This window comes from Phoenix dactylifera, chromosome 10, assembly GCF_051530095.1.
Source record: "Phoenix dactylifera cultivar Ajwa chromosome 10, Ajwa_hap1_PhDact_Kaust_v1.1, whole genome shotgun sequence".
Classification (NCBI taxonomy): domain Eukaryota; kingdom Viridiplantae; phylum Streptophyta; class Magnoliopsida; order Arecales; family Arecaceae; genus Phoenix; species Phoenix dactylifera.
In genome coordinates this window covers 4,315,001-4,322,500 of record NC_143199.1, presented here as the reverse complement: position 1 = coordinate 4,322,500, position 7,500 = coordinate 4,315,001, and positions in this window count along the sequence as shown.

Here is a 7,500-nt window from a genome sequence, read left to right as displayed (position 1 = left end):
CGCCCGCCCGCGCGGCCCGGCCGCCCGCGCGACGCGCCCATCCGCGCGGGCCAAATGCGCAGAACCGAGCGACCACGCCGCGGCCGCGCGCGCGCCAAGGCGCGGGAGCACGACGAAGCGCGCGCCCGAGCGGCCGATCGGCCCAGCGCGCCCGTCCTTGCGCGTCACCGGCCAACGGCCCCGCGCACGCGCGGCGCGCCCGCCCGCGCGGCGCGACCATCCGCGCTGGGCGACGGGCTCGGGCGGAAGGCCCGCCCAGGCAGGACACACCCCCTTACCTCCCCAGCGGGGCATCCTCCGAAGGCCCACCCCAAGGGCTCCAGCGAATCGAGGAGCATTGCACACGGAAACGGCCCGGACGCGAGTCCCGGTCGCACGGGGTGCGCATCCGGAACGTCCGGGACGCGCTTCCCGGGAGGGCCGATGGAGGGAGCCGAAGTGGCGCACGGCCGCCGGGCACGGACGGCCGAAGGCAGCGCCCGTGCGCCGGGAAGTCGGCAGGCGCGTGCCGGCTCCGTCGGGGACGAAATGTGCCGGGCAAGTCCGCCGCGAGGCAACGGTCCTGTGCGGAGTGGAGCGGAAGGCCCGCCGCGGCGGCAGCAGACCCCCCCTCCCTACCACCCCGGCGGGGCATCCGCCCAAAGCCCACCCCAAGCGTTCCAAAGTACCGAGGAGCGTTGCAAACGGGAACGGCCCGGACACGCGACCCGGTCGCACGGGATGCGCGTCCCGGTCGCACGGGTCGCGCGTCCCGGGAGGGCCGACGGACGAAGCCGAAGTGGCGCACGGCCGCCGCGCACGGACGGCCGGCGGCGGCGCCCGTGCGCCGGAAAGTCGTCGGGCGCGCGACGGCTCCGTCGGGGACGAACGGTGCCGGGCACGACCGCCGCGAGGCAACGGACTTGTGCGGAGGGGGGCGGAAGGCCCGCCGCGGCGGCGCCAGCCCCCCCTCCCTACCACCCCGACGGGGCATCCGCCCAAAGCCCACCCCAAGCGTTCCAAAGTACCGAGGAGCGTTGCAAACGGGAACCGCCCGGACACGCGTCCCGGTCGCACGGGATGCGCGTCCCGGTCGCACGGGTCGCGCGTCCCGGGAGGGCCGACGGAGGAAGCCGGCGCACGGCCGCCGCGCGGACGGCCGGCGGGGGCGCCCATGCGCCGGGGCCTCGGCGGGCGCGGGCCGGCTCCCTCGGGGACGAACGGTGCCGGGCCCGCCCGCCGCGAGGCGACGGACTTGTGCGGAGTGGAGCGGAAGTCCCGCCGCGGCAGCAGCAGCCCCCCCTCCCTACCACCCCGGCGGGGCATCCGCCCAAGGCCCACCCCAAGCGTTCCAAAGTACCGAGGAGCGTTGCAAACGGGAACGGCCCGGACACGCGTCCCGGTCTCACGGGATGCGCGTCCCGGTCGCACGGGTCGCGCATCCCGGGAGGGCCGACGGAGGAAGCCGGCGCACGGCCGCCGCGCGGACGGCCGGCGGCGGCGCCCATGCGCCGGGGCCTCGGCGGGCGCGTGCCGGCTCCCTCGGGGACGAACGGTGCCGGGCGCGCCCGCCGCGAGGCGACGGACTTGTGCGGAGTGGAGCGGAAGTCCCGCCGCGGCAGCAGCAGCCCCCCCTCCCTACCACCCCGGCGGGGCATCCGCCCAAGGCCCACCCCAAGCGTTCCAAAGTACCGAGGAGCGTTGCAAACGGGAACGGCCCGGACACGCGTCCCGGTCTCACGGGATGCGCGTCCCGGTCGCACGGGTCGCGCATCCCGGGAGGGCCGACGGAGGAAGCCGGCGCACGGCCGCCGCGCGGACGGCCGGCGGGGGCGCCCATGCGCCGGGGCCTCGGCGGGCGCGGGCCGGCTCCCTCGGGGACGAACGGTGCCGGGCCCGCCCGCCGCGAGGCGACGGACTTGTGCGGAGTGGAGCGGAAGTCCCGCCGCGGCAGCAGCAGCCCCCCCTCCCTACCACCCCGGCGGGGCATCCGCCCAAGGCCCACCCCAAGCGTTCCAAAGTACCGAGGAGCGTTGCAAACGGGAACGGCCCGGACACGCGTCCCGGTCTCACGGGATGCGCGTCCCGGTCGCACGGGTCGCGCATCCCGGGAGGACCGACGGAGGAAGCCGGCGCACGGCCGCCGCGCGGACGGCCGGCGGCGGCGCCCATGCGCCGGGGCCTCGGCGGGCGCGTGCCGGCTCCCTCGGGGACGAACGGTGCCGGGCGCGCCCGCCGCGAGGCGACGGACTTGTGCGGAGTGGAGCGGAAGTCCCGCCGCGGCAGCAGCAGCCCCCCCTCCCTACCACCCCGGCGGGGCATCCGCCCAAGGCCCACCCCAAGCGTTCCAAAGTACCGAGGAGCGTTGCAAACGGGAACGGCCCGGACACGCGTCCCGGTCTCACGGGATGCGCGTCCCGGTCGCACGGGATGCGCGTCCCGGTCGCACGGGATGCGCGTCCCGGTCGCACGGGTCGCGCATCCCGGGAGGGCCGACGGAGGAAGCCGGCGCACGGCCGCCGCGCGGACAGCCGAAGGCAGCGCCCGTGCGCCGGGAAGTCGGCAGGCGCGTGCCGGCTCCGTCGGGGACGAAATGTGCCGGGCAAGTCCGCCGCGAGGCAACAGTCCTGTGCGGAGTGGAGCGGAAGGCCCGCCGCGGCGGCAGCAGACCCCCCCTCCCTACCACCCCGGCGGGGCATCCGCCCAAAGCCCACCCCAAGCGTTCCAAAGTACCGAGGAGCGTTGCAAACGGGAACGGCCCGGACACGCGACCCGGTCGCACGGGATGCGCGTCCCGGTCGCACGGGTCGCGCGTCCCGGGAGGGCCGACGGACGAAGCCGAAGTGGCGCACGGCCGCCGCGCACGGACGGCCGGCGGCGGCGCCCGTGCGCCGGAAAGTCGTCGGGCGCGCGACGGCTCCGTCGGGGACGAACGGTGCCGGGCACGACCGCCGCGAGGCAACGGACTTGTGCGGAGGGGGGCGGAAGGCCCGCCGCGGCGGCGCCAGCCCCCCCTCCCTACCACCCCGATGGGGCATCCGCCCAAAGCCCACCCCAAGCGTTCCAAAGTACCGAGGAGCGTTGCAAACGGGAACCGCCCGGACACGCGTCCCGGTCGCACGGGATGCGCGTCCCGGTCGCACGGGTCGCGCATCCCGGGAGGGTCGACGGAGGAAGCCGGCGCACGGCCGCCGCGCGGACGGCCGGCGGGGGCGCCCATGCGCCGGGGCCTCGGCGGGCGCGGGCCGGCTCCCTCGGGGACGAACGGTGCCGGGCCCGCCCGCCGCGAGGCGACGGACTTGTGCGGAGTGGAGCGGAAGTCCCGCCGCGGCAGCAGCAGCCCCCCCTCCCTACCACCCCGGCGGGGCATCCGCCCAAGGCCCACCCCAAGCGTTCCAAAGTACCGAGGAGCGTTGCAAACGGGAACGGCCCGGACACGCGTCCCGGTCTCACGGGATGCGCGTCCCGGTCGCACGGGTCGCGCATCCCGGGAGGGCCGACGGAGGAAGCCGGCGCACGGCCGCCGCGCGGACGGCCGGCGGCGGCGCCCATGCGCCGGGGCCTCGGCGGGCGCGTGCCGGCTCCCTCGGGGACGAACGGTGCCGGGCGCGCCCGCCGCGAGGCGACGGACTTGTGCGGAGTGGAGCGGAAGTCCCGCCGCGGCAGCAGCAGCCCCCCCTCCCTACCACCCCGGCGGGGCATCCGCCCAAGGCCCACCCCAAGCGTTCCAAAGTACCGAGGAGCGTTGCAAACGGGAACGGCCCGGACACGCGTCCCGGTCTCACGGGATGCGCGTCCCGGTCGCACGGGTCGCGCATCCCGGGAGGGCCGACGGAGGAAGCCGGCGCACGGCCGCCGCGCGGACGGCCGGCGGCGGCGCCCATGCGCCGGGGCCTCGGCGGGCGCGTGCCGGCTCCCTCGGGGACGAACGGTGCCGGGCGCGCCCGCCGCGAGGCGACGGACTTGTGCGGAGTGGAGCGGAAGTCCCGCCGCGGCAGCAGCCGCCCCCCCTCCCTACCACCCCGGCGGGGCATCCGCCCAAAGCCCACCCCAAGCGTTCCAAAGTACCGAGGAGCGTTGCAAACGGGAACGGCCCGGACACGCGTCCCGGTCGCACGGGATGCGCGTCCCGGTCGCACGGGTCGCGCGTCCCGGGAGGACAGACCGAGCAAGCCGAGGTGCCGCTCACGGCCGCCGCGAGGGACGTACGGCGCCGGCGCCCGCGCCCCGTGGCACGGCCTAGAGCGTGCCCCCCTGCCACCCCATCGGGGCATCGGCGCAAAGCCCACCGCGGGGTAGATAACCGAAGGCAACGAGGGACGGTGGATGCACATATCCGAGCAGTGGCGATAGGGCCGGAGGGAGCACCGACAGGGCCGTGAGATTTTAAAGTACCGAGGGAATTTGCAAACCGGGCCCGCCCCTCCCCCCGTCCATCGCACGCCGATCGGGGGTCCGGCGCCCCGCGGGGGGCTGCCGGCATGCGCTCCCGGTGCAGGCATCGACGAGCCGCCCGCGACCTCCACTCGGGTCCGAGCCCCCAAGCGCGGATGCCGAAACGCGCCGGCCGCGGCAGCCCCACCCCTGCCACCCCATCGGGGCATCGGCGCAAGGCCCACCCTGGGGTAGATAACCGAAGGCAACGAGGGACGGTGGATGCACATATCCGAGCAATAGCGATAGGGCCGGAGCGAAGACCGAGGGGGTCGGGGGGTTTTAATGTTCCGAGGGAAGTTGGAAACGGGGCCCGCCCGGACGCCCGTCCCTCGCACGCCGATCGGGGGTCCCGCACCCCGCGGGGGGCTGCCGGCATGCGCCCCTAGTACAAGCATCGACGAGTCGCCCGCGACCTCCACTCGGATCCGGCGGCGCACGCGCGGATGGCGAAACGCGGCGGCCGCGGCTGCAGCCCCCCTACCACCCCGTTGGCGCGTCGGCGCAAAGCCCACCCCGGGGAGGATAACCGAAGGCGACGAGGGACGATGCATGCACATATCCGAGCAAATACCGAGAGGGTCGGGGGGAAGACCGAGAGGCAAGGGGTGTTTAGAGTACCGAGGGAAGTTGCGAAAGGGGCCCGCCCGGACGCTCGCCGCTCGCAGGCGATCCGGCGGGGCGCACGGAGGGCGCCGCCCATCGCCGGAGCTTGCTCGGTCATCTCTGCCGCACGGACACGTAAGCGCCGCCGCGCAAGGTTCGGCCGGCGGGGCGGACGGTTCGCCGCCGCAGGCCTTTCCCGCAGCCGGAACGTGGGCCCGGCGTTGCGCGCCGGCGGGCCGCGCAATCCGCCGGGGCGCACGGCGGGCGCCGCCCGTCGCCGGGGCTTCGCTCGGTCATCTCGGCCGCACGGACACGTGCGCGCAGCCGCGGAAGGTTCGGCCGGCGGGGCGGACGGTTCGCCGACGCAGGCCTCTCCCGCGGCCGGAACGCGGGACCGGCGTTGCGCGCCGGCGGAAGGCGCGATCCGGCAGGGCGCACGGCGGGCGCCGCCCGGGCTTCGCTCGGTCATCTCGGCCTCACGGACACGTGCGCGCCGCCCATCGCCGGGACTTCGCTCGGTCATCTCGGCCGCGCCGCCACGTGCGCGCCGCCGCGGAAGGCTTGGCCGGCCGGGCGGACGGTTCGCCGCCGCAGGCCTTTCCCGCAGCATGCGCCCCTTCGCCCGAACGACCGCGGGACTCCGGTACGGCCTAGCCGTCGGCCGCCCGGCTGCAAGCCGTCGGGGCCGCTCGATCCCCGTCGCGTGCCGGCCGCCGCTCGGGCCAGCCGGCCGGCTGCCGCACGTAACCTCTGACCTCATCAGCGGTCGATCCGCACCGCGCTGGTCTTCGGTGCGGACCCGTCGGGGCCGTGCCGCGCCGGCCGTCGCATCCGGTTCCGCAGGCGCCGCCCGGTTGCCTCCCGCCCTCGTGCGCTCGCGCCGGCCGGGCGACGCGGTGCCCGCGGGACTCGGGCATGGTTGAGCCGTCGGCCGCCCGGCGGCATGCCGCCGCCGCTCCGCGCCGCGTGCCGGCTGCGCTCCTCCCCGCGCCCGTCCGCGGGCGGGCCCGCCGCCGCTCGCGCCGGCCGGGCGACGCGGTGCCCGCGGGACTCGGGCATGGTTGAGCCGTCGGCCGCCCGGCGGCATGCCGCCGCCGCTCCGCGCCGCGTGCCGGCTGCGCTCCTCCCCGCGCCCGTCCGCGGGCGGGCCCGCCGCCGCTCGCGCCGGCCGGGCGACGCGGTGCCCGCGGGACTCGGGCACGGTTGAGCCGACGGCCGCCCGGCGGCATGCCGCCGCCGCTCCGCGCCGCGTGCCGGCTGCGCTCCTCCCCGCGCCCGTCCGTGGGCGGGCCCGCCGCCGCTCGGCCTAGCCCCCCGGCTGCCGCACGTAACCTGCGACCTCGTCGGCGCTGGATGCGCGTCGTGACAGTTTTCGGTGGGGCGCCGCGGAGGCGCCGGGGGCCCATGCGACGGGCCAGGGGGCGAACGGAGGGCTCGGTCAGCCCTAACAGGGGACCGGCGACAAAGGAGCGGTCGCGCAAAGCTTCGTAAGGGACCCAGACGACGGGCCTACCGATCCGAAGCACCGCGCACGGACGCGCAGCGGGCCCACGACGGGCCGACACGGAAGGCCCGCCGCCAAGGCCGCAAAACCGACAAAGGAACCCACGGGGACGCACCAGAGCGGGCAAAGCTTTCACCGAACGGGACGGGACCGAGCCCCCGCAACAGGCGAGGGCGACGGATCCGACCAAGTAAGGCCGATCCCGCTCCACGCACGCGCGGCCGCAGGAACTTCGTGAGGGACGGGACGACCGGCCGACCGAACCGAAGCGCCGCGCACGGCCGCCGCGAGGGCCGGCCGGAGGCATAGACCGAGCGCCGCGCCAGCGGAAGGAGCGTGCCGGCTCCGTCGGGGACCACCTGCGCACGGTCCGTCCGAGCGAGCCGACGGACCGGCGCGGAAGGCCCGGCGCCGAGCCCGCAAAACCGACAAAGGAACCCACAGGGACGCACCAAAGCGGCCCAAGATTTCACCGAGACGGGACCGAGCCCACGCAACATGCGATGGCGACGGATCGGACCAAGTAAGGCCGATCCAACTCCGCGCGCGCGCGGCCGCGAGCACTTCGTGAGGGACAGGAAGACCGGCCGACCGAACCGAAGCGCCGCGCACGGCCGCCACAAGGGCCGGCTGGTGGCGTAGACCGAGAGCCGCACCAGCGGAAGGAGCGTGCCGGCTCCGTCGTGGGCCAACTCCGCGGGGCCCATCCGAGCGAGCCGACGGGCCGGCGCGGAAGGCCCGGCCGAACCCGCAAAACCGACAAAGGAACCCACAGGGACGCACCAGAGCGGACAAAGATTTCACCGAACAGGACGGGACCGAGCCCACGGAACATGCGAGGGCGAAGGATCGGACCAAGTAAGGCCGATCCAACTCCGCGCGCGCGCGGCCGCGAACACTTCATGAGGGACGGGAAGACCGGCCGACCGATCCGAAGCACCGCGCACGGCCGCCGCAAGGGCCGACCGAAGGAATAG